The sequence below is a fragment of the Mustela erminea genome, chromosome 3, assembly GCF_009829155.1.
Source record: "Mustela erminea isolate mMusErm1 chromosome 3, mMusErm1.Pri, whole genome shotgun sequence".
Lineage (NCBI taxonomy): Eukaryota > Metazoa > Chordata > Mammalia > Carnivora > Mustelidae > Mustela > Mustela erminea.
The window spans coordinates 65082567-65108443 of record NC_045616.1 but is presented as its reverse complement, the minus strand read 5'-3'; the positions used below and the strand labels follow the sequence as shown (position 1 = coordinate 65108443).

The 25877-nt window shown below is 42.2% G+C and overlaps 1 protein-coding gene and 1 pseudogene across 7 annotated transcripts in view; one reads left to right on the top strand and one right to left on the bottom strand.

Moving 5' to 3' along the window:
- The window catches only part of ARHGEF28 (Rho guanine nucleotide exchange factor 28), a 317873-nt gene that overhangs the window by 102649 nt on the left and 189347 nt on the right, over positions 1-25877 (top strand). The gene's annotated exons all lie outside the window — the stretch shown is intronic.
- On the bottom strand, positions 1307-22438 carry LOC116585696 (annotated as a pseudogene).

The window sequence follows — 25877 nt, the reverse complement described above, 5'->3', positions numbered from 1 at the left end:
TGTTTTTCAGCCCCCCCATAGTCACATCATGGCTTCATTATGAACATGATTTGAAGGACTGTTTGATGGCTTCAGAGAAAATATCTGTTTCAGCAAAGTTAATTCAGATTAAAATAGTAAATATTTCTTAATATTAGGGGAAACACGTGAATTCTAATTGTGAGTAATTCTAAAGCTGATGTTGAGGATGTAAGGCTTATTACTGAAAGATACCCCATACTTCCTGTGCTCAGTATTTCTAAGTATTTCCCACTATAAAAAGCACACTGCTGCTGTTATGAGTAACCTGTTTATATCCTTTAAATATATTCTTTATTCAAAGTGAATTTGGGCATTTATTGAGACAGTGGTTGCAGAATGAAGTGCAAGAAAAAAAAAAGCAACAACCAATAAATCCACGAAAAATTGACTCAAGGAGGGGCACCTGGGTGGCTCAGTTGGTTGGACGACTTCCTTCAGCTCAGGTCATGATCCTGGAGCCCCAGGATCAAGTTCCGCATTGGGCTCCCAGCTCCATGGGGAATCTGCTTCTCCCTCTGACCTTCTCCTCGCTCACGCTCTCTCTCACTGTCTCTCTCTCAAATAAATAAATAAAATCTTTTAAAAAAAATTGGCTCACGGAGAGGTAAATGAACATAATCGGACTGCATGTTTTCATAATTTGTAGTTCTGGTCAATTTTGGAAATGCAGGCCGGTATGCATAATTACTGTGACAAATTATTGGGTGTACTTGGTTTGTCCCCATCCTAGACCCCAGCTGAAGGTGTTTTTAAATTTCTTTTTTGTTTTCTTTTAGGATGAGAAGCCCTACTTGCTTTATTTAATCCTGTCATAATTAACGCACAGTGTTACATTAGTTTCAGGTGTACAGTATAGTGATTTCATGGTTCTCTATATTATTCAGTGCTCACCATGACAAGTGCCCTCCTTAATCCCCATCACCTATTTCACCCATTCCCCCACCCACTTCCCCGTTGGTAACCACCAGTTTGTTCTCTATATTCAAGAGTCTGCTTTTTGTCTTTTTTCTGTGTTCATTTGTTTTGCTTCTTAAATTTCACATATGAGTAAGATCATATGGTATTTGTTTTCCTCTGACTCACTTAATTCACTTAACATTATACCCTCCAGATCCACTCATCTTGTTGCAAATGACAAGATTTCATTCGTTTTTCTTTCAAGTTTCAGATAGTTATTAATCAGTGTAAGCCCCAACACAATATACCACCATGATTTTGTGCATTTCACTGGCTAAGCAGAATACTGTGCAGATGTCTTCTTGAGACCTTAATTCTAAGCAGCTTTGGAGTGAAACATTTCATTTAGAAGTCTGGACCTTCTTTCTTCAGTTTGCTGTAATCCCCATTCACTGAGTAGAACTTGTATTGATTGTTGGGACCTAGTTTGTTCCAGGGTTCTGGGTTATTCTCTTTACCCCAGCTCACATCTGGATTGGACAAAGTCAGGCACAAGACATACAGTGCAGCTCCAGGACCTCCAATTAATATGGTCCAATGAATATGTAGAGTGGGGTCAAGCTTGGGTGCTTTGTGGCCCGACCTAAGATTGGCTTAATGTGGTTGTGGTAGAGGTCTCAGATCCAGAAAGAGAAAAGATTGAATTTGCAAGGCCCACCACTAAGTAGTCCCTATACTAGGGATCCATTTCATTCCTTTTTATGGTTGAGTAAAGTTCTCTTATACATATACACCACATCTTTGTTATCCATTCATCTATGGATGGACACTTGGGTTGCTTCCATATTTTGGCTATTGTAAATAATGCGGCAATGAACCTAGGGGTGTATATATCTTTTTGAGTTAGTGTTTTTGTATTCTTTTGCGTTGATACCCTGTAGTGTGATTATTGGATCATATGGTAATTCTTTTTAATTTTTTGAAGAAGCTGCATGCTGTCCTCCACTGTGGCTGTGCCAGTTTGCTTTCCTACAAGCAGTGCATGAGGGTTCTTTTTTCCCCCTGCATCCCTGCCCACACTTGCTCTTCCTTGTGTTTTTTGATTTTAGTCTTTTTGACAGGTGTGAGGGGATATCTCATTGTAGTTTTGATTTGCATTTCCCTGATTATTAGTGGTGTTGAGCATCTTTTCAGCCTTAGGTGTTTTGCCCCTCTTTTTCTCCTTTCTTGGTCACGTGACAGATTTTCTGGCAATCTGCCCCGTTAAGCTCCTTATGTCGTTTGGATTGTCAGACTTCCTTATTTCCCTGTTGTCTTTAATCTTGTCCTCTTCACATTGTGGTTAATCTCCCTACTCTCTTTCCTGTAGCTGCCTTTCTGGGTTTCTGCCTTTCCCCTTCTGGGAAATCTCTTTATTAGAATATCAACCTGATATTTGAGAAAACTGAAATGATGACAGTAACTTAGGTCATGTACTATATAACCACAACACTGAAAAGTAGGAAGTGGTCATGGTCATGTTTTTATTCATCACTGAATATTTATTCATTGCTACTTTCGGTAATGAAAGTACAGGTTTGAGTGCCAACTGAAGGTTAGGTGTTACCCGAGTACTGGAAATTCAAAAAGAAGAGCGCTTTAGCTTTCTGGGCATGAGATATGGTAGAAGAAGGGTAAACTATAATCATGTGTCAGCATGTGAAAGAATGCTACTCGTAAGTTTCTTGTCGTATTAATTAGAGCAGCAAAGAACTATTGTTATGGGTCGTGGAAATGATGCTCTTATATCGGAAATATTGTTAATTAAAATGGAATTTTTCTTTATGCTAGTTAGGAAGAGTTTAGCTCTCCTCCAGCTATATTCCAATATGCAGAAGAAATAGAGTTTATTCACTTAAATTCTAAGAAAGCTGTGTTCTCCTGCCTTCCTGTCCCCTGGGCAGTAGGAGAACACAAAATGGGTCTCCTCCAGTATATATGGTCTGATGCAATGATATGAATAGTTCCTTTAGGTTTGTACACCCCCTTATTTAGATAAAATTCTCAATTACTCAGATATGCGGCTTTCTCTGGTCCTTTCTGGGATGCTTTCTGCATGTATGGGGAAGGGAGTTGGGGTTGGGCGTCCCCTGCCTTCATGAAAGTTCTCAGTGAACTTTCCCATCTTTGGGTGTCTGGCTGGTATGTAAACCCATGTAGGTTGTGGTCTGGTCTCTCCGAGCTATGTCAAGCCTCCCTTGTGGTCCTCCACTGACCTAGACCCCACCTTGCAGCTCTTGCTGATACTCTTGTGGACCTCTCTGGATCTGTCACTTCCTCCATCCAGTGTATGGCCTATGACATCACCCTGGTAATCTCTGCCGTGGATTATCTTTTTTCTAGCCAGGCCTGTTGCCTCTCAGCTCATTTCTGTTTACATCCTCCTTAGGAGTGCACAGGAACTTCTGGTCCCATCCACACCATACCAGAACTCAAACTGGCTATACTGTAGGTCAAATGTGATTTACACTCTTGGGGTGTCCCGTAAATTATCTGACACCCTTTCCTGTGCTAGGACCAAAAATCAGAAGAGAGATGAGGGCTCAAATATTTCACCTCCCACCTTGCCTTATAATCCCCTGCTCCCAGAGGGGGTGAATTTTAGGCTTTCTGCTCTCATTGGTTCTTTTTGTTCTAGGGTAGCAAGAGCCACCCCTAGCCTTAGTAAGAAGCAGCTTTGTCTTTCATAGAAGACAACACAATCTGAATTTTTCAAGTTTTGTTCTTGATAAAGCTGACTTTTCCAGCCCATTGCCCTAATGTAAAATCATGTTTTCAACGTCAGAAGCAGATAGTTCTCTTTTGCTTTTTTTGCTGTAATGGTGCTAAATGTCCTCTCTCCTCAGTATAACGTTCCAGAGCTCCAAGGCTTCAGGCTGACATGAGAAATGTGATAGGCTTAAATTAAGTGTGTGTGTGTGTGTGTGTGTGTGTGTGTGTCTATGTGTGTATTGAAGGTGGTGGAGGAGTCCCTACTTTTCAAGGTGTTACCCTTGTTATACTAGGTATCAGTCACAAGTAACTTCCTTTGCAAGTTGGAAAACATAAGTATCACATCCATAGTGGGTACATGTTCCTAGAAAGAAAGTCCTGTGTTGTATGTGTATAATGAAAACCTCAGTAACAATGGAAATTATATTCTTATGTAAGAACAAAATATTAACTGGGGATTATATTCCTAAGTACTAGATGTGACTCATTGCCAGGTGTCATTGAAGGAAAGCCACAGACTACCAGGCAGTAGGGACGAGGCACCGGCAGAAGAATGGACAGATGTAGTAGCTCATATTAATCCTGTATGTTGGACCATATACCTCAGGGGCAGATGGGTTCAACTAAGACTGTGTTGTTGTAAAAGACAAATGAGTTAATGTGCATTAAGTTATTTTGAATCTGGCAGTTGCCTTAAATATTAAGAAGGGATATTGAAAATGATGCAAATATTTTTTTTGTCCCTTTCTATTATGGGGATCCTTTAATAATGGTGATATTTTATAGGTATGAGTAAATGACCACATGAGTAGACATGACAGGTGGTTCTTAGAGGCAGCACATCCTTCTTTTTGATGGATTTAATCAATGATGAGAGCTTGCAAAACTAAGGTGGTTCACATAAGATAGAACAAGTGATGCATTGGAAAAAGGGGGACGGGAGAACTTCAAGAAGTGAGGGGTCATAAGAGTTAGCAGAGAGGTCACATAACATGGCATTTGGTTGTTAAGATGTCAGGGGCGGGGCGGGGGGGGGGCTTTTATCTAGGAGTTGGAGGTGTGGTAGGCTGTTGACAGGATTGCTGTGACTAAGAAAGGGTGATGGGGATTGCAGACCTTGATGATCACAGGAAGGAGTGAGGGGATACAAGATGAAGGAAGAAGTTGACTCTGAAATGGGATTGGAGTTGAACATGTTGATAATTTCTTTGACATGCCACTTGAAATGCAAGAGGAAGAGGGCAAATGATGGGTGGGATGGTAAACTTGATGAGTTGGGAGTGAATGCATAGGTGGACTTTGAAGAGTGCTGTCCTCCTCTGAGACCTGGAAGTGCATTAGGGCCACAGGTTGGACCAAGGTTCTGGGTCCAAATCTGCCAACCCCATTCTTTGTTCTTCCTTCTGACCAACTTCTTACAGACGGCATATACTTACCTCAAAGTGGACACTCGAGAAAATGAAAGTCAGAATTAAGCAAACATATACTTGGTCACTTTGCTGACTGTCTTAGGATTGGAAGAACATTTGGGGGAATTTGAAAGAGCCATGCCTTTGAAAATAGCAGCTTTACACAAAATGTGGTAGCTCTCCAATTCCCCCCAAATAGGAAGCGTGAACTCATAGTAATCATTCGCTTTAAAAGAGACATTAGAATATTTCTTTACTTAATTTCTCACTAAGGTCTTTGTTTTGAGAACCTGGAGAGTAGGAGACTGCTGAGTCTGGACTTCTTTGATTTTACTTTCTCTCTTGGGCTGTAAAGGTCAAGGAACACAGGGGCTGTTCCTCACAGTGTGCAAGGGAACATGGGTGCTTTGGAGTGTGAATGAGATGCAGTCCCTTGCCTCAGTGTCTGTGAAGAGTCTATATAATATGAACTTCAGGGCTTTGTGGATACCTGTTGGCCAAAGCCTGCCTTCTCCAACCCTCCACTTGTATCGACCTACAGAGACACTGCTTACGCCATCCTGTCTTGTACAGAGAGGGACAAATCTAAAGTGTTCAAAGTGCCAGTGAGTTTCGCCTATTGGTCAATGACTTTAGGTTTATTTCCCTCCAGAAGCTACCTCTTCTTGAGTGCTGTGGGGCCCTTTGTGTAAAATGACCCTGAATTTGACTTATCTGGCTAGTTTTCACTTGGCTTTTATTTTTGAAATGCCCATTTTTATTTTTATTTTTTCTAAAGATTTTATTAATTTATTTGACAGAGATCACAAGTAGGCAGAGAGGCAGGCAGAGAGAGAGGAGGGGGACGCAGGCTCCCTGCTGAGCAGAGAGCCCAATGTGGGGCTCAATCCCAGGACCCTGGGATCATGACCTGAGCGGAAGGGGGCTTTAACCCACTGAGCCACCCAGGCGCCCCTGAAATGCCCATTTTAAAGGCTTTAATTATTTACATTTATTAGTGGTATCTTTTTTTGTTTGTTTTTGTTTTTGTTTTTAAACCAGGGAGCTAGCAGTTAATCCTATGCCTTTTGCTTGGAAACTGTTTAGGAATCTTGGTCCCATCTGTTCCTAAACGCCTTGTCTGAGATGTCCTTGGTGTAAAAGGCTTAGGAACAATTCCATCATGTGTCCCTTGCTGGCCCCACCCTAACCTGGAAATTTTTCTGCAGACCTAGACACATAGTCAGTGTTTAGTGGTCCCATCTGAAAGCCCGTCAGCTGTGGACTCTTGTAGCTAGTCACTGCTCGTTGAGAAATAATTAAGCAGTAGCCTACAGATCTGTCCGGCACATGTGGACTCAGAGATAGAAAAGCTTGCTTCTCTGATGGGCTGTTCCTTAGACTAAGCAGAAAGATTCATTGTGAATGTATAACAAAAGCTTTTCAGAAAGGAGAGAGGGCGAGAGATAATTAATATTCTTGAACATCCACTCCATACCAGACACTGTGCTCAGTGTTTTGTAAACCTTTTATCTAATTCCCATGACTTGCCCAGTGTGCTAACTATGGTTTTTTTTTCCTCTCAAAGGCTCAGAGAGATTATAAATGGTGTGTCCAAAGTTGCACAGCTATTAAATGGATTCCCTGAGACCGTCAGACTGGAATGACTCCATAAGTATGGGGAAGGGATGAATAAAACACAGGGCCCCAGCTCTCTTGACCTGCAGCCCAGGCAAGGTTCCATGTTACCATTTTGTCTCTCACCTCACCTTATATTTTTCAGAACGTACAATGCTTTATTTTTTTTAGAAAGACCCACTTTGAGTAGGACATGAAAATAATGGATGTGAATTTTCTTGCTCTCATTTATTATTGGACATTTGGTTACTCAGTTAAACCTGACAGTGCTAGTCCTGACAAGTTCAATTCCCAGAAAAGCCCTGACAAGCAACAGACAAGTATTTTATGGTCCATCCCTATTCAGAGACCAGGAACACGATGGTTAATGTGTATATGTATGTACATATATATGTGTTTATATATAACAGGGCTAACTGAGTTCTAAAGGAGCCGTTCTTTGGTGGTCCAGTTTAATGAACAGATTAGGATGATCTCCCTTGTTTAATAGAGATAGCCCTTTTAAGGACTTAAAATTAATTTAATCTTCTAATTAGCCAAAACATTCTCTTTCAACATTAGTTTGCTAGTCTCTGTTTTTCATATATTAGGAGATAGATTTCTTTTTTCCTTTTTTTAAAAAAGATTTATTTATTTATTTATTTATTTCAGAGAGTGGAACATCACATGAGCAGGGGGGAGGGGCAAGCAGAACCCCCACCACACCCCCCCACACACCAGGCAGGGAGCCTTATGTGGGGCTGGCTCCCAGGAGCCCGGGGTCATGACCCAAGCCGAAGGCAGATGCTCAACCTTCTGAGCCACCCAGGCACCCGATATATTTTACTCCATAGTTTAATTTAAGAAAGTTTTGCTTTTATTTTCGAAGTGTTCAGAGAAGAGATTAACGTAATTGTTGTCCTGTAATAATTGCTGTACCTGTCCTAGGCCACTTTACTCCCTTATCTTCTCTACAGATAAAAAGAATAGGCCAAAAGAATAGGCATCACTCTCTCATATTGAGAGTAAGAATTATTTCTTAGCAAAAAGAAGTCTCTATAAAAACTGGTTTTCGTATCTCTGTTCTTTTTTTTTTTAATTTTTTTAAATTTTATTTATTTATTTGACAGAGAGAGATGACAAGCAGGCAGAGAGAGAGGAGGAAGCAGGCTCCCCGCCGAGCAGAGAATCCGATGAGGGACTCGATCCCAGGACCCTGAGATCATGACCTGAGCCGAAGGCAGTGGCTTAACCCACTGAGCCACCCAGGGGCCCCTCGTATCTCTGTTCTAATTAAAATCTTTTAAGCTCATGATAAGCATCAGTTAAGGCTTATTTGTATGCTCTCCTAAAGGTGTGTGTGGGGGGGAGAGGCCAAACAAAACAGAAAACTAGCTCCCTCACTAAGCTCTACACAAAGTTCCTTGTTCCCAAATCCGTTTAGGAGGATAAGCCATTCTAAATCTCTTCAGACCCCTCTCAGAAGGACTTTTGTAATATCCAGAGGTGCGGAGCGCATTTTAAGCCCTAAATTGAGCAAACCAAACTGGCCTGGTGACTTCTCAGTCATGCCCTAATCTGTCTAGAAGTGGTGCTGGCATGGGTGTGAGGGTTACAGGTGCTGGGTCACAACCACATCTTGGCTCTCTGGAGTGGATTTCCCAGTGTGCATTTGGTTGCCTCCTGAAAGTATCGTTCTAGAAAATTGTGCCTGCTGTCCTCTCTTGCTTTTAAGCACCTTCTCTTCGGCTCTGGAATCCCTTTGTAGTCTCTTGTGAGTGGACCACAGAGGTGCCCTTGCCTGGGACCCCAGGGATATTACAGATAGGCCTGAGTGTCTTGAACAGTATTTAATCTCCTCACTCCTATGAAAAATTCTCATTTCTCTGTCCCACTCCTTTCAGAATTCCATGCCTATGAAATGATAATTATTAAAATACCGAATAAAATAATTAAAATTAATAATTAAAATTTTTGAAGAAACATAAGTACGTTTTGGAAAAAGAATCACCCAGAACAGAATACAATCGGGACACCTTTCAGTTCCAAAAGGGTTTTTGTTTTTGTTTTGTTTTTTTGCAAGTTTGTTAAGGAATAAAGTTTTTATGGTAAAATCCATCCTTCTTAATATATAGTTCTTAGTTTTGACAAATGCATTCAGTCCTGTGACTAGTGCCACAATCCAGTTATAGAACATTTTTATCACCCCCCAAATTCTCTGTGCTGCCCCTGGGTTGTAGCCCATACCTCTCCTAATCGCAGGCTCTGGCAGCATTGATCTGCCCTCCTCCCTCTATTTTTACCTGTCACAGCATGTCCTGTAGACGGAATCCTAAATCATCTAGCCCTTCAAGCCTGGCTGTTGGCGTTCGGTACAATGCGTGGGAGAGTCATCCATTTGTTGCGTGTCTCAGTTGTTCATTGCTTTATATTGTGAACAGCGTTCCGCCGTGTGGAGATGCTACGGGCCATTTATTCTCTGACCAACGGATATTTGAGGTATTGCCACTTTTTGGTGATTAAGAGTACAGCTGTATAACCATTCGTACAGTTTTTGGGTGAATGTAAGTTCACAATGATATCTACATAAATAACTAGGAGTGGGATAGCTGTATGATAAGCTTATCAAAGGGTGATTTTTACATTTATTTGAAGCTTTATGATTTTTCTCTTAATCATAAATAGGATGTTGTAGGGTCACTGTAGAAATCTTGAAGAATATAGAAGTATACCAAGAAGGTTAAAACAACAGCAACATGGAGCAAATAATCCAAAAATTTGTATGGAATCAGAAGAGACCCCAAATCACTAAGGAAGTGTTGAAAAACAAAAATAAAACTGGGGGCATCACGTTACCTGATTTCAAGCTTTACTACAAAGCTGTGATCACCAAGACAGCATGGTACTGGCATAAAAACAGACACATAGAACAGTGGAACAGAGTAGAGTGCCCAGATATGGACCCTCAACTCTATGGTCAAATAATCTTCGACAAAACAGGAAAAAATATATAGTGGAAAAAAGACAGTCTCTTCAATAAATGTTCCTGGGAAAACTGGACAGCTATATGTAGAAAAATGAAACTTGACCTCTTACACGGTACACAAAGATAAACTCAAAATGGATAAAAGACCTCAACGTGAGACAGGAATCCATCAGAATCCTAGAGGAGAATATAGGCAGTAACCTCTTCGATATCAGCCACAGCAACTTCTTTCAAGATATGTCTCCAAAGGCAAAGGAAACAAAAGCGAAAATGAACTTTTGGGACTTCATCAAAATCAAAAGCTTCTGCACAGCAAAGGAAACAGTCAACAAGACAAAGAGGCAACCCACGGAATGGGAGAAGATATTTGTAAATGACAGTACAGACAAAAGGTTGATATCCAGGATCTATAAAGAACTTCTCAAACTCAACACACACAAAACAGATAATCATATCAAAAAATGGGCAGAAGATATGAACAGACACTTCTCCAATGAAGACATACAAATGGCTGTCAGACACATGAAAAAATGTTCATCATCACTAGCCATCAGGGAGATTCAAATTAAAACCACATTGAGATACCACCTTACACCACTTAGAATGGCCAAAATTAGCAAGACAGGAAACAACATGTGTTGGAGGGGATGTGGAGAAAGGGGAACCCTCTTACACTGTTGGTGGGAATGCAAGTTGGTGCAGCCTCTTTGGAGAACAGTGTGGAGATTCCTCAAGAAATTAAAAATAGAACTTCCCTATGACCCTGCAATTGCACTCCTGGGTATTTACCCCAAAGATACAGATGTAGTGAAAAGAAGGGCCATCTGTACCCCAATGTTTATAGCAGCAATGGCCACAGTCGCCAAACTGTGGAAAGAACCAAGATGCCCTTCAGCAGACGAATGGATAAGGAAGATGTGGTCCATATACACTATGGAGTATTATGCCTCCATCAGAAAGGATGAATACCCAACTTTTGTAGCAACATGGACGGGACTGGAAGAGATTGTGCTGAGTGAAATAAGTCAAGCAGAGAGAGTCAATTATCATATGGTTTCACTTATTTGTGGAGCATAACAAATAGCATGGAGGACAAGTGGAGATGGAGAGGAGAAGGGAGTTGCGGGAAATTGGAAGGAGAGGTGAACCATGAGAGACTATGGACTCTGAAAAACAATCTGAGGGTTTTGAAGGGGTGGCGTGTGGGAGGTTGGGGGAACCAGGTGGTGGGTATTGGAGAGGACACGGATTGCATAGAGCACTGGCTGTGGTGCAAAAACAATGAATACTGTTACGTTGAAAATAAATTAAAACAAACAAATAAATAAATAAATAAATATACACTTAAAACAAAAAACAAAAAACAACAGCAATAGTAATAACAACACCACCCTGATTTCCTGTATCACTCATTTTATTCTGGGTATATACATTACTTGAGCAAAAATATTTATTTACCTATTTTGTGACCTATTTTTCACTTCACAAATTTTTTCTGTATCATTAAATAGTATCATAATTTTGAATGACTTCACAAATACCCAAGGAGTAAACTTGATGATAGGAGTATCAGAAATTCCGGCACACCAGTATAAGAGAGGTTTTGGCACAGAACATAGAATCCCTTGGGTGTAGCTCTTTGCACATAGCTTATCCTATTCTCACAGCCATGTATTACATGAATTCTTTTTAGGAACACTGAGTATGACCAATCACCTCTCTGTGGATATGACCTTTAAGTTTAAGGCTTATGGGTGTGAATAGAATTTTGGTCCACCACATTTAATTTTTTCTCTTGGGTGAATTCAACAACTGTTAGCCATGATTGAAATGGTGACTGTAAGAATATTGCTCACTTTCATAAAGGAATTTGCACTATCTTTCTTTCATTCTTTTTTTTTTTTTAAAGACTTTATTTATTTATTTAACAGAGAGAGAGAGAACGAGAGCAGGAATACAAGCAGAAGGAGTGGGAGAGGAAGAAGCAGGCTTTCCACAGAGCAGGGAGCCAGATGCAGGGCTCCATCCCAGGACTCTGGGATCATGACCTGAGTCAAAGGCAGACGCTTAAAGACTGAGCCACCCAGGCGTCCCTGCATTTGCACTCTATTTAAGTGAAATTAAAGTTAGAAACTATCATAGGTTAAATAACCAGCTAATAACTACAGATTTTTATTGTCTTTTTAAAAAATGCTACCTCTAGGGCATCTGGGAGGTTCAGTCAATTAAAGCTTCTGTCGTCATCTTAGGGTCATGCGTTGGAGCCCTGGCTTGGGCTTTACACTCAGCATGGAGTCTGGGTGGGATTCTCTCTCTCCCTCTGCCCTCCTTCTGTGTGCTTGCTTACTCTCTCTCAGAATCAATAAAATATTTTTTAAAATGCCATCTCCATTACTGATTGAAGTAAGGTCTCTGTACTGAGATACTCCATGAGTTTGCTTTTTTTTTTTTTTTTTTGCAGATATTTTGGAAAACTTAGGGATGTTCTTGGTGGGGAGAAGTGCATTCATTCACAGGCCTGGCTCACAGACCCCTGGACCTGTCATGTTCTCTTAAGAGTAGCTAACAACATTTGGTTGGATAATGAAGAAGAGTGTGAAAAAGATTTGAGAAGAGTTTAAAGACTTGGCTTCCATTTTGGGTGTCTGGCAACCCTTTTTGCTGCCAGGCCTCAACTACAAGATGTATATTTCTTTTCTTTTTTTTTTTTTTTTTTTAAAGATTTTATTTATTTATTTGACAGAGAGAAATCACAAGTAGATGGAGAGGCAGGCAGAGAGAGAGAGAGGGAAGCAGGCTCTCTGCTGAGCAGGGAGCCCGATGTGGGACTCGATCCCAGGACTCTGAGATCATGACCTGAGCCGAAGGCAGCGGCTTAACCCACTGAGCCACCCAGGCGCCCCAAGATGTATATTTCTTAATTTAAGAAATCATTAAAAATAAAAAGCCTCCCAGAGTCTTATTGTTAATCTAGTAATCAAAGTGACAGACTTGGGCAATGTGAGTTATTCCCCATACTGGGCCATGACCACGTTTGGTTGCAAAGACCAAATCCTTCCTGGTTGAAACCAGGGGAGAAAGTGTGTGTGTGTGTGTGTGTGTGTGTGTATACCTCTCCAGAGATTGGAAAACTCACTGTCAGAGGAGAGTGAATCACTGTGATTCAGTCTTGAGGATGAAAAGGAAGTCCTTTGAAGCTTTTGGGCTCTGAGTTTCCCATCTCTTCATATGGTTAACAAGCTCATGGCCAAAATTCCAGTTAAATAGATACTAGTTCATTGTTGTAATTCTGGACATTGTCTCTTAGAACCTATGGTATGCTATGGTAGTAACAAAAACAATTTCTTCTCAGAGAGCTGATTGACAGCTTAGCTTTACTTTTATTTTTGTTAGGGAAGCCTTGGGAGAAAAAAGCGAGTACATGCTTCCAGTTAATTGGGAAGTTAGGAGTTGACTAGTAGGCAAATTGGTTTGTTCCTGGAGTACGTCAACTCAGTATGTGATAAATTTACTAAGCATAGTGCAAGCTGCTAGGAATAAGGCGAGCGAGAATTCTGCGCTGAGCATTGTTTTAAGGCAGCTTTTGTATTTGGCGGCTTTATCTAGTTCCTAAAGAAATGAGAGAATAATAGGTTTTCCTGAATTTGTATTTTGGTATCTTTTAAACAAACCAGGCATTTTTGATTACTCAATGTTGTCACTAACCTTTTAAAGTTGTCCTGTGTTCCTGCCGCTCAAGTGTTATTTCCCCTCTGTTTTGAGTGATTTTAATCTAAACACATTAAGGCTCAGTCCATTTTCCTGCATAGAGATAGAAAGTGGGGTTTGAAAAGAATAGCAGAGCTCTTACACAAGGAGGTCTGTGTTTGCACTCAAAAATGAAAGTGTATGTAAACCAGTCTTGTCATGGGTTTTAGAACTGTTCTGAATGACTTTTGACATTTAGAGATTGGAAACATTTTAACATTCATTGCTTCACATTTAGTCTTTGCAAATGTTTCTTTATATGTTCTATGTCAAACATTATTCTGTCATCATGACGGAGCTCATTTAGTTATCCATATTAATTGATACAATTAGAGCAGGAAGAATTCAGATAAGACACGAGGAAGAACTTCCTGAAAAGCTAAGACTGGGGATACTAAGAAAATAGGGAAATCTCTTCTTGGAAATATAAAGCAAAATTTAAAGTGCTTATTGTGGGTCAGTTTGACTATCTCTGTGCTGAGAACTCAGAGGTGGGGAGCATGCATGAAATGATCTTTTGTGACCATGTCCACTTTGTGCTTTTTTGGTGCTCTGAATATCAGCAAAAGTGGAGACTCGTAATCTCTCAAAACAAACTGAGGGTTGTTGGGGGTTGGGGAGGTAGGGATAAGGGTAGCTGGGTTCTGGACATTGGGGAGTGTATGTGCTATGGTGAGTGCTGTGAAATGTGTGAGCCTGATGATTCACAGACCTGTACCCATAAAACAAATAATACAGTATATGTTAATTAAAAAAAAATGCCCCACGTGTTCAATGCAAGTTGGAACCACTTTTGTCATAGAATCTTACGTGTAGAAATTCTCTCTGACAACAGGAACAGATGATCATCTGCTTTTATTACCACGGTGGAGAGAAAACTCTTCACCCCATCATGAAGAGAGTCTGTATTTAGACAGTTGTAATCATTACAAATTTCTAATTGTCTAAAAATCTGTCTCCAATAATTCTCTCTGTTGGTTTTAGCTTTGCCCCTGAGACATTGTGAAGAAACTCTGCTCTTTCTTGTACATAATTCTTCAGAAATTTGAGAACAGCTTTTGTGTCTGTCCACTGAGTGTTCTCTTTGCCAGAGTAAACTCCCAATTTCAACAGCCTTTCTTGACTGGATGTGGGTTTGAGAGTTGTTCTCACCTGGGAGGCTCTAATTAAACAGGAAACCCCCAGTGAGGCATAGACTTCAAGAGTACAATGGAACGGTTTTCTTCCTCTTCTGGACACTGTCCTGCAAACTCAGGTAGTCTTTGCTTGTTACGGGCAGCTGTGTCACCTGTTGACTGCCCTGGGGTCACTGCCTTCCGAAATCTCGAGATCCTTTCCACATCAGTGGTGTTCATCTGGTATTCTTCCATCCTCTGTTGTGCTGCTAAGCTTTCTTAAAGTACAGTACTTTCATTCATAGTTGGGAAATCTGTCTTGTTAGTTTTGGCCCTGTTCATTTAAGTCTTGATTTGTAATAACCGATCCAACTTTGCTCCTGCCATTTGTGCCTTTGACAAGGACTTCTGTGTCTCCGTTGGTAAGCAGGTACAACAAATGTCTTTTGGAAAGACATCTCATTCTTAATTATTTGTTCTATCAAAATGTAGAAAGGAAATGGTTGGGCTAGTGGCTCACGGAATCATGGGTCATAATTAGTGGCTTCCCTTTTGGTGCCTCCACAGCTCTTAAATCAACTCCTTAGCTCTGCAAGTTGAAAATTCAATTTTTCTTTAAACTCAGGTGTGATAGTTATGTCTATTATTGAAAACTTTAGAAAATGGTTTTCAGTGACAACATGTTGGTAAATAAAACAGTGTGGAAAATAATAGAACAAAGCCCTCTTTGGTGCTATCACATAGAGTTAGGACAAGGTGAAACGTTAATACTTTCTCCTTTCATTCTGGATGCTAAAGAATACTCTTAGCTACAGAGAATTAGTGCACACCTAGAAGGGATCCTGTGGTACTGAATGTTCTAGATGAGGACAGGGATCCTGTTGGGAATCCTGATGAGATCCATGAGTGACTGCCAAAGCAACTCTGGGTGAAGCGTGTTCTGTAAATCGTGTTTGCTGTCACTGCTCTTTCCATCATTTATCTAGTGTTAGGGACAGTTGTGATGCAGGACGGTTGGCCAAAGGTGTGTAATGATGTGGCGTGATCATCATTTTCAACTCACTTCACCAATTCTTGCTTGTGTTAAGTTTTTTTGCTTTTCTGTTTTTGAAGCACAGTCTTCTGTGGTTCGATCAGCCTTATCTTGGGAGGGACAATGTTCGCTCTTACATGCTCTGGGAATCTTGTGCCAGAGCCTGTGGCAGAGACTGAGCCAAGAACCACATGTCCCTTCCCTTTCTGGGGCACACAGCTATACAGTGTAGTGGGAGCTGCAGAGATCAGTGCCTGCTCAGGCCTGGACAGGTGTGCTTATCCATCGTCTTTTCTTCTGGCTTGAACAGAGAGGCTGACTTGGGACCCAAGTGTTGCAGGTGGTGGAGCCACACGGTAGCAGGAATCTGGGTCCTTGGAAGATTATTAGGAAGCAACATCTGCATGGGGCTTTCATGTGAGCAAGAAATGAGTGTTTACTTGGTTACTCCAGCCAGCTTTCAGGTCTGTTTCGGTAGCCAGGTGACCTTCCGACCTAGCCTGTCACTGAAGCAGCTCCCTTCATTTCATTCCTGTGTTTGGGGGAACAAAGCCCCCCCTTTTAAGAGTTTATTTATTTGATAGAGACAGAGAGGGGGAACCTAAACAGAGGGAGTGAGAGAGAAAGGAGCAGGCTCCCTGTTGAGCAGAAAGCCCGACGTGGGGCTCCATCCCAGGATCCTGGCATCATGACATGAGCCAAAGGCAGATGCTTTAATGACTGAGCCACCCAGGTCCCCACCCTTAGTGGTTTTTGCCAACAGATTTGCCTTCTTTGCTGACCTAGCCTTTTTTGGTGTCCTTCTCATTCACTTCATTCTCATTGCTTTTTCTTCCTTTATTTAAAAAACAAAATGAGGGGCACCTGGGTGGCTCAGTGGGTTAGAGCCTCTGCCTTTGGCTTGGGTCGTGATCCTTGGGTCCTAGGATATAGCCCTTCATAGGGCTCTGTGCTCGCTGGGAGCCTGCTTCCTGTCTCTCTCTCTGCCTGCCTCTCTGCCTACTTGTGATCTCTGTCTAAATAATAATCTTAAAAAAAAAATAAAAAAAAAAAACTGAAAACCACAAAAAAACTTGCAGATCTCGAAATTCAGCTCTCAGCTTCTTGTCCTGCCTTTCTGAGGTTTCTTTGCCCAATCTGAAGTAACTCCCTGGACACTTGGCATTATTCTATTTTAAATTCTCAGTATAACATCATTGTTTGATATTTTTTTTATTATGTCTTCCCAGAGGTCTCAAAACCATGAGAGCAGGGATTTGCTCAGTTTACTGCTCCATCCCTTATTCCTCAGTGTGTGGAATGTACTCAATCAGGGCTTGATAAATGCTTGATGAATGAAGTAGGAATCTATATCCTACTTTGGACATGAAAAAAGTGATATATTAAAGGCCACAGCAGAAACACACAATGAAAAGTAATTCTTCCAGTTTGCAAAAATATTCTTTGCTTTTCATTTGATCTTTTAAATTTGAGTTAACTTTTTAAGTCCTTTCTGCCTGTGAGATGATGTCTCGGTCCCTCAGAACATGGGTTCTGACAGATAGTTGAGGACTTTGGGGAAGAAATCATTCCTAAACACTGGACCTTATTACCTACAAAGTAGATGTACTTTACAAATGAGAAAGAAGACTCACACTTTCTGAGTTCTTAATGTGTCACGCGCAATGCCCATTACCTGCTTGAATCCTCACTGACGTGTAAAGAAGGAGTTATCTTCTGTTAATCCCATTTAACAGATGAGGAGAGGAGTTGCAGCACAGACAAGTTAGGCTACTTGTTAATGAGTGATCAGTGAAAGAGGTGGGAAGGGGATCCAAAGCTACCTGACTCCAGGTGTGAAATGCTGGGAGTCTGACTTCACGGTCTTCAGAAAGAGGAGCAAAACATGCTTCTAGGCAATTGTTACTAGAATTTGTATATAGAAGAGAAAGGAGGCTCTAGTGTCTATGACGATGTTCCATAGAGGGCAGATGGGGTAGTGATGTAGCACAGAGCATAGATAACATTTCTTAGTGCTCTCATCGCCTGTTGCTTGCACCACTTCTTCCTTTTTTTTTTCCCTTAAGATTTTATTTATTTATTTGACACAGAGAGAGAGCACAGGTAGGCAGAGCAGCAGGCAGAGGGAGAAGGGAAAGCAGACTCCCCACTGAGCAGGGAGCCTGACTCGGGGCTCGATCTCAGGACCCTGGGATTATGACCTGACCTGAAGGCAGACACTTAACTGACAGAGCCACCCAGGTGCCCCTGTGTACCATTTCTAATTCTAGAAAAATCACACGCACAACTGAGATAGATGAATATCCCAGGAAGTGAGTGTTCTCTAAACTCTCTAACAGACCATAGTAGCTAGCATCCAGGTCCTAAAAAACGCTATCACTGTAGATACCATGCCAGATTCTGGTAGAGTGAACTGTCTTGGAGTTCATCATGTGGGTCTTCAGGACATCTGGGGGCTGGCCCGGGGAAGGCAGCACACCCATATGCCATGAAGCTGCCAGTAAAATGAATGAAGATGCTGTCGGACAGGTGCCTGGTGCTGGGGACTGCCTGCTGTTCCAATGGCTTTTCTTTGCACACAGAGGACTCACTCAGAGGGGAGGTGTCCAGGCCCCAAGGTTTAGTTTTCTCTCCTGAGTAGCCAGTTAGTATTTGAGGTGGGAGAGGTGGGCTGTTGAGGATTTCTGGTGTCTGGGGTCCCCTGCCCCTTCTCCCCTGGCTCCTGGGGTTTCTTCCTTTCATTGAGCTGCCTGGGGTCCTCAGCACCATCTTCTAGTAGTTTCTATCAAGGATCTGGGTGGCGGGTTGAGGGGGCTGGTACACAACCCCAGCATTGCTCACCAAATTATGTGTTTGTGCACATGCACTTTTATCTTTGGAGAGGTACTACGTTTTTATGGCATTTTCAATGATAGCTGTAACCCCAGAGCTCCCAGGCCAGTGGAACCATGGCTCCATGCAGAATTGGCATGCCCAAGAAGGGGTGTTAGCACATGGCCCCCAGACACCAGGTCTAGCCAGCCCCCAGTTGCTTTAACAAGTAGTTTCACCAAAACCTCACTGAGCCAGGAGACTGCTGCTACCAGAGGGGAGCGTTCAGTGACCTACGTGCTGTCTGTACTTCCCTGGCTTTCCAGGCAGAGGCAGCCTACAAAGTGTCCTCAGGGGTCCTCTGGTGTGGCTGTTCGCAAGGCCTCCCACAGCTGAGACCCAAAACACCAGCATCTGGGTTCTGCTGTCACAGCAGCCTGTCCCTCCACACGGGCTGGAGGCTGCATCTGTCTGCCTCCCTGGGTCCCTTAGAGACTGCATCCCCATCCCAGCAAGGGGTGCTCTGCAGAGATGCTAATAAGGGGCAGTGAAATGCAAAAACAAAACAAAACAAAACCCCAAGCAACGTATTTTGAGAAATAGTTCTGGTTTTTCTGGGGTGCCTGGGTGGCTCAGTTGGTTGAACATCCCATTGGATTCTGACTCAGGTCATGATCTTGGGGTTATGAAATTGAGTCTCATGTTGGACTCTGTGCTGGGCATGTTGCCTGTTTTGGGATTCTCTCTCTCCCCCTCTTTCTGCCCCGCCAGGCCGTGTGTTCACTTGCTCTCTCTCTCCCAAATAAATAAATAAATCTTTTTAAAAACTTGTGTTTTTTTTTTAAGTTATTGTTTCTGTACTGTAAAAGGAAATTTTGAAGTAGAGAAGGTTTTTATTGATAAAATGTGGCAATTTTTTCATGAGTGTGTAGTGCTTATTTTACTTTTCTGCTTATATTTCTATGACTCTTCTTGAGTCATAGAAATTGAGGGTCTGTGTAACTCAGGCCAAAGAATTTAGCCTTTTGGGCTCAATCTGTGAAACAAGGGCACCATCAATCTCTCTTGAGTTGTTTTCAGTAAAACAGAAGAATGCCAGGCACACGAAAACCATTCAAACAATGTTTTTTCAGGAAATAAAGAATACTAATAATGATGTTTTTAGTAGGGTGATATTAGCAAGTAGCTAAAAAGCCCTTAAGTGTCAGGTGCTGATTTGGTTGACTCCTACCTGTTTTACCTGCTAAGGTGCATCCGATTTTTAGCAGCATTTTATAGTCGAGGTAACTGAGGTTGCTGAGGTTGGAACTCAGATCTAATTTGATTATAGATGCCCCGTGTTTGACCTTTATGTTCCTTCCAGTAATGCATCAGTGCGGGTGGAGAGCCAGACTGACATTTCTTGTCACATTTACCCAGACACATATTTTCCTAACTTCTGGGGTTATTTTTTGTATTCTTTAGAAGTGACTGAGCAGTAGAGAACGGGGAGAGAGACTGTATCCCAAGAAAGACCACCTCCATAGCATCCTTTCTGGTGTGACCTTTCTGCCCTTTAGATAAATACAAAGGTGACTGGTCACTCCCTTGCTCAAAATCAACCACCCTCGCCCAGTGATTTCCTGTCCCTCATGCCCTCTCCAGGCCAGCCTCTGCCTTCACGTCCAGCTTCCCCTGTGGTCTTGTTTACCACCTCAAGTGTAAGACAGCCTGCCTGCAATCAACTGTCCTTTCCCAAGGAACCATTTTATAGCCAGTCTTCATGCTTTACTTTGAATTCCCTTTCCTAGACAAAGTCCCCTTTGTCCTCTAGGGGAGGGCTTTTCTGCTGTTGCACCGTGGGCCTGGATCCTTCTGCTTCCAGCTGTGCAGGGTGCCCTGTACTAATGTGTGTGTGTGTGTCTGAGCTTTTGCTGCCTGCAAGGCTGTGAACTCCCTGAGGGTAGGAGCAGGACTTGTCCCCTTACTATCATCTGTGCCTGGCACAAATCAGGGATTTGTTCAAAGAAGGAAGAAGAAAGAATAAAATAAATGTGGTCACAGTATTCATGCTCCTTCAACACAGATCTTTTCTTCTGAGTATTCCCATTGTATTGATGAATCACTGAAGATCCCCCTTAAGTTAGATCTAGGTCTGGTGACATGGCTGGGGTCCCTCAGTGCAGTGGGTCAGCCCCTGCAGAGGCCTTGCCTCCAGGTAACAGAGCACTGAGCACAATGGCAGGATGGAGCAGGAGTTAGGAGGGAAGCAGAGCCTGCCTCACAGAGATGGCCGTGACTCCCTGTCTGCCCCTGAACGTTCAGATCACTCTGATCAGAGTACTTGACCTCTGAAAGCCTCAGTTCCCTCATCTGTAAAATGAGGGTGATGGTTTCTACCCCAAAGCGTGATGGTAAAGACCTAGTGAGATGATTAACTTAGCACGATGCCTGATCCATTCCCAGCCACAGTCCTGTTAATGAAAACACAAAGAGTTCCTTTCACGGCCATTTTTATCCTTATGGGTTACTAAGCAACCTCATTTAATACATTGATAAATACTACTGCTTTCTCATTGAATTTCCATGTCAGGAAGTGAGAAATTTTGTATTCAGTGTGAGTTAAAACAAATTCTGACTTTTTTCCTTGAGATTCCTTTAGTAATGTCTCTATGGGGGCTTTGTCAGTAGGGAAGTATCTGCATGTAATAAGGTTTGTAAAGCAGGTTTCTGTTTCTAGATTGAAGGTTCATGTTTGGCCTTATAAACAGAAGTTTCTGTATTGTAGAAGCTGGGTGAGAGTGATCCATGATCAAACCATGGTCCTTGTTCATTTGTAAAGCCAATGGCTATGACTGCACTTGGGTCACTTGATGTAAAGGGGTGATGAAGGCCCATGGAGAGATGAATGAAAACTCTCTCTCTCTCTCTCCACCCACCTCCATCCTTCTGTCCATCCATCCATCATTTGTCCATGCATCTGTAAGAAATGGAAGGTAGGGCCCTGGATTTCAGGTCAGCTCTTGCACAGGAGCCTGGACGGCTGCCCTACTTTCCCATGGTGAGAAGCATCCATTTTTGCTCTTGTGGCTTCCCAGGTTATCTCCATGATACGGGGTTGCTGGAGGGGCTGCAGCAGAGGATAAGCAGAGCTGAATAAAGATGTGTTCTACTGGCAAACTGCTGTGTTCACTTCCTCTTGGCAGAGAACATCCTCTTGAGAGCCCTGGTGATACGGCAGAAAACGTCTGGTAGTTTCTCGCCTGGTTTTTATTGTGGGCCTCTCTGATGTCACCTTTGCCCCTCAAGATCTCTTTTCAACTGAGCAGTTAGGGGGTCCTTTTAGAGTGAAGTTGAGATCTTGTCACCTTTTTACACAGACTTCTGAGATGGCTTCCCGTGGCAGGTGACAGCTGTGCCTTACGATGAGCTTCACTTGTCCTTGAACTTGCCCCTCATTTCTCTCCTCTTTTGCTTCATTCTCCAGGTTACCTGTCTCACATGCTCACCTGAGGGCCTTTACACATGCCAGTCTCTCAAAATGAGAGACTCTTTCATATTCACATGGTTCACGTTTTTAACTTTATTCAGGTCTCCAACAGAATATCAGCTTATTAGGGGTGTTTTCCTACTTTCCTATCTAAAATATCTCTCTTGGGGTGCCTGGGTGACTCAGTGGGTTAAAGCCTCTGCCTTCGACTCTGGTCATGATCCCAGGGTCCTGGGATCGAGCCCCGCATCAGGCTCTCTGCTCGGCAGGGAGCCTGCTTCCTCCTCTCTCTCTCTGCCTGCCTCTCTGCCTACTTGTAATCTCTGCCTGTCAAATAAATAAATAAATAAAATCTTAAAAAATATATTAAAAAAAAAAAAGAAATAATCTTTGTAAGGGTCAAAATTCAGCTCCTCCCTGTCCCACCCCCTTCTTTTTACAAAGGCATTTCCAGATTGCAGTTCCTTGTAGGGTGGGTATTTCTCTTTTCATTGTCATTTATTTCCCATCTTTCTTGCCCTTTTCCTGCTTCAACTCCGTTTTCATTTGCTTCATTTTTCCAGTCATTTCTCCTCTCGCCACCGCCATCACTCCCAAGCCCATCGCTGCTGCTGTTTTATCTTTTTCCTCCTCTCTGAGCTTTCATCGTCTTTCTTCCTTGCCTCCCAGAGACTCTTTGGGAGCTGGGGCTGTGTGGAGTTTCTCGGCACTCTTTCATCATTGCCCTGTGCCCCTGTTTCTATGGTTCGATGTTTACCATGCTGTGGCCTGGCCATCTCGTACCTGCGCTTGCTCACATTTGAGAAGGAGAAGAGCAGCGGGCCCTGAGAGTGTGCTGTCGTTCCACAGAGGGGATGACAACCGAGGAAGGGAAGAGACAAGAGCATGGGGCGAGATGGGTGTTGTGCAGTGAGTACTGGGCAACCTGGACAGCACTGCCTGCCTCTGCTCCTGACTTACTTCCATGAAGGCCTTTCATTTCCCAGGCCCCGGGGTAGGAGTACAGGGGTGAGGTGGTAAATCTTCCAGCCTGCAGCTTGGAGCATGAGAAAAGCACTGGCTGCAGGGTGAAGACCTGGGCCCCAGCCCCGGGTCTGCTGTGTGGTCAGACTCAGAGCACGTCACCTGTGGGTATGGACCTTCACCGCCCTCATTTGTGAAGTCGGATTGATCACATGCGCTCTGAGGCTTCTTACAGCTTTGTCTTTTGTACATTTCCATATCCCTTCTTCTCTGAGCGAGTGTTCCTGATGCTTTTATCCTGGGCTGGTCATTACTCGGTAGGACCTTCAGTGTTCTTGTTTAATGATGGCCTGTGTGTGTGTGTGTGTGTGTGTGTCTGTGTGTCTGTGTGTTGGTGGTGGAGAATTGAATTTGCATTCTGGCACGGATGCTGGTCAGATGAGAAGGACAAAGGGCACTATTCCCTTCTTTTGTACCCTCCTAAGAGGGACTTTCGCAGAATGCAGGAGCTCTGCATCCCATTCTGAAATAAGAATACAGATGATCGTGTCACTGTGATTTTGTTAGTCTTTGCCCAGGAGTTTTCAATTCTTGAAGACTTAGGGTTCCTTGTATTCTTGATAGTCTTGGTTTTAGTTTGGCACAGTCAGTGCTCTCAGTGGACCCAGACTGACCTTCACATGACACATGGTTTGACATACATATGTAGACCTCAAGCATTACGTAAGAACCCAATGAGATTCTTGTCTGCTTAGATTCAGCCTGAATCTGGAGTTGATGAATTGCAGTCTTGGAGATGGAAAGCTTGTTCAAGATGTGAAATAGTGGTGAGCTTAAGCTCCTAATACAGATGAGCAGAGGGTGCCCTAGAGTCAGAGGGGCCTGCAGACACTAAGTAGGTGGCATTGAAACATCTTTCTTGAAGAAAAATCATTTCCCCCCCTCAAAGGAAAACCATTTTCCCCCAAAGGAAATAAGCTTTTTTCCCTAAACAAAGTTATCTGAGGGAACTTTAATATATAAAATGGATAAAACTTCTTTATTGTTAAATATGTCCTTCAAATTTAAATATATTACCTTTATTAATTCACTGAAGACAGTGACTCAGCCTGGCAGTTCAGGTTCTCACCAGTATGTTAAAACTTGGTAATAATACATTTAAGTTAATGCAGTCTTTTTAGGTATAAAAATAATTAGAAGCCTATTTTCCAAAATGAAATTTAAATGGAATGCTTGTGAAATACATTGTCTCTGTTAGTCTCCATTAGAATCCAGAGTTCCCCTGATCTCAATTTGATACAGTGGAAAAAAGACAGTCTCTTCAATAAATGGTCCTGGGAAAACTGGACAGCTATATGTAGAAGAATGAAACTCAACCATTCTCTTACACCCTACACAAAGATAAACTCAAAATGGATTAAAGACCTCAATGTGAGACAGGACTCCATCAGAATCCTAGAGGAGAATATAGGCAGTAACCTCTTCAATATCAGCCACAGCAACTTCTTTCAAGATATGTCTCCAAAGGCAAAGGAAATAAAAGCGAAGATCAACTTTAGGGACTTCATCAAGATCAAAACCTTCTGCACAGCAAAGGAAACAGTCGACAAGACAAAGAGGCAACCCACAGAATGGGAGAAGATATTTGCAAATGACAATACAGACAAAAGGTTGATATCCAGGATCTATAAAGAACTCCTCAAACTCAACACACACAAAATAGACAATCATATAAAAAAATTGGCAGAAGATATGAACAGACACTTCTCCAATGAAGACATACAAATGGCTATCAATTTGAAAACTACTAATGCAGAGGATGAAAATGAGCTAACTTTCAATCCAAGGAGCTAGGAAATTGAAACAAAAGAATAAGGGAGAGATTAAGTACACCGAAAAATACTGCTTATCTGGAGCCACATTTTTTTTTTTTCTGTATCACAGCTGTTAATCTAGATTATATACCAGGTATCATAGATTCTAGGTTTGTAAGACTAGATAGGTCTGCATTTAGTACCATTCTCTTTTATGATACATAAGTAAGTAAAGCAAATAAAACAAAAGCAGTGTCTTCTGGTTGTGCTTATTTCTACTAAGCTAAAGCCATCTTTATCATCTTTGGACATCCCTGATTCTTAGAAGGCTCTCACTGTAGAATTGAACTCTGTGCCCTGTCCTTCCTTCCATTGTTCTGGGCTTTCCCCCTTGGGGCCTGCAGAGCATGTCAGAGCCCCTGTCTGCAGGACAGACCCTCAGATATTTGTAACTCTGACCATTTAGCCATGATTCTTCTCTTCTTTGGCAAAACAGTCCCAGTTCCTTCAATTGTTCCTCCTGTGACAACATGGTTTTTGTGTCCCTTTGGCATCCTTGTCCTTTTCCTCTGAATGTGTTGTCAGTTTTGTCTGTATTGAAGTAGTCCATGACCCAGGTATGTCTGATGGAGAGCAGAGCCAGACCATACCCATTCTTAATGGATTTTCTAGGTTTTTACTTATGCAAGATAGGGCAGAGTAAGCATTTTAGGGTGGCTGTGTCAGTGACAAATCAGGCTTAGTTGATTATTGACCCAAATCCTAACTGGCATCCAGGTGTTAAACTGCATTTTGCTTCATTCCTTATTTATGTCCTTGATTATTTGGGAACCACAGACAGGACCTTTCTTCCTCAAGGACTACTAGGATAATTTAAGAGCACAGATTATCATTGGAATTTTCTTATACCCGAGCCAGTATATTTCTTGCAGCAATCTGCTGAAAGTGTCACATATTTTTTCAATTTCTAGGAGTTCTATATTTCATACATCTGTGAGTATGTTAGTGATTTTATTTAATTTATTATTTCTTTTAGTGACTTTAAAAAGGAAGTAATATAAAGAGACTTTTTTAAAAAAAGATTTTATTTATTTATTGGACAGATAGAGATCACAGGCAGGCAGAGAGAGAGGGGGAAGCAGGCTCCCTGCCAAGCAGAGAGCCTGATGGGGGGCTCAATCCCAGGACCCTGGGATCATGACCTGAGCCGAAGGCAGAGGCTTAACCCATTGAGCCACCCAGGGGCCCCTAAAGAGACTTTTAAA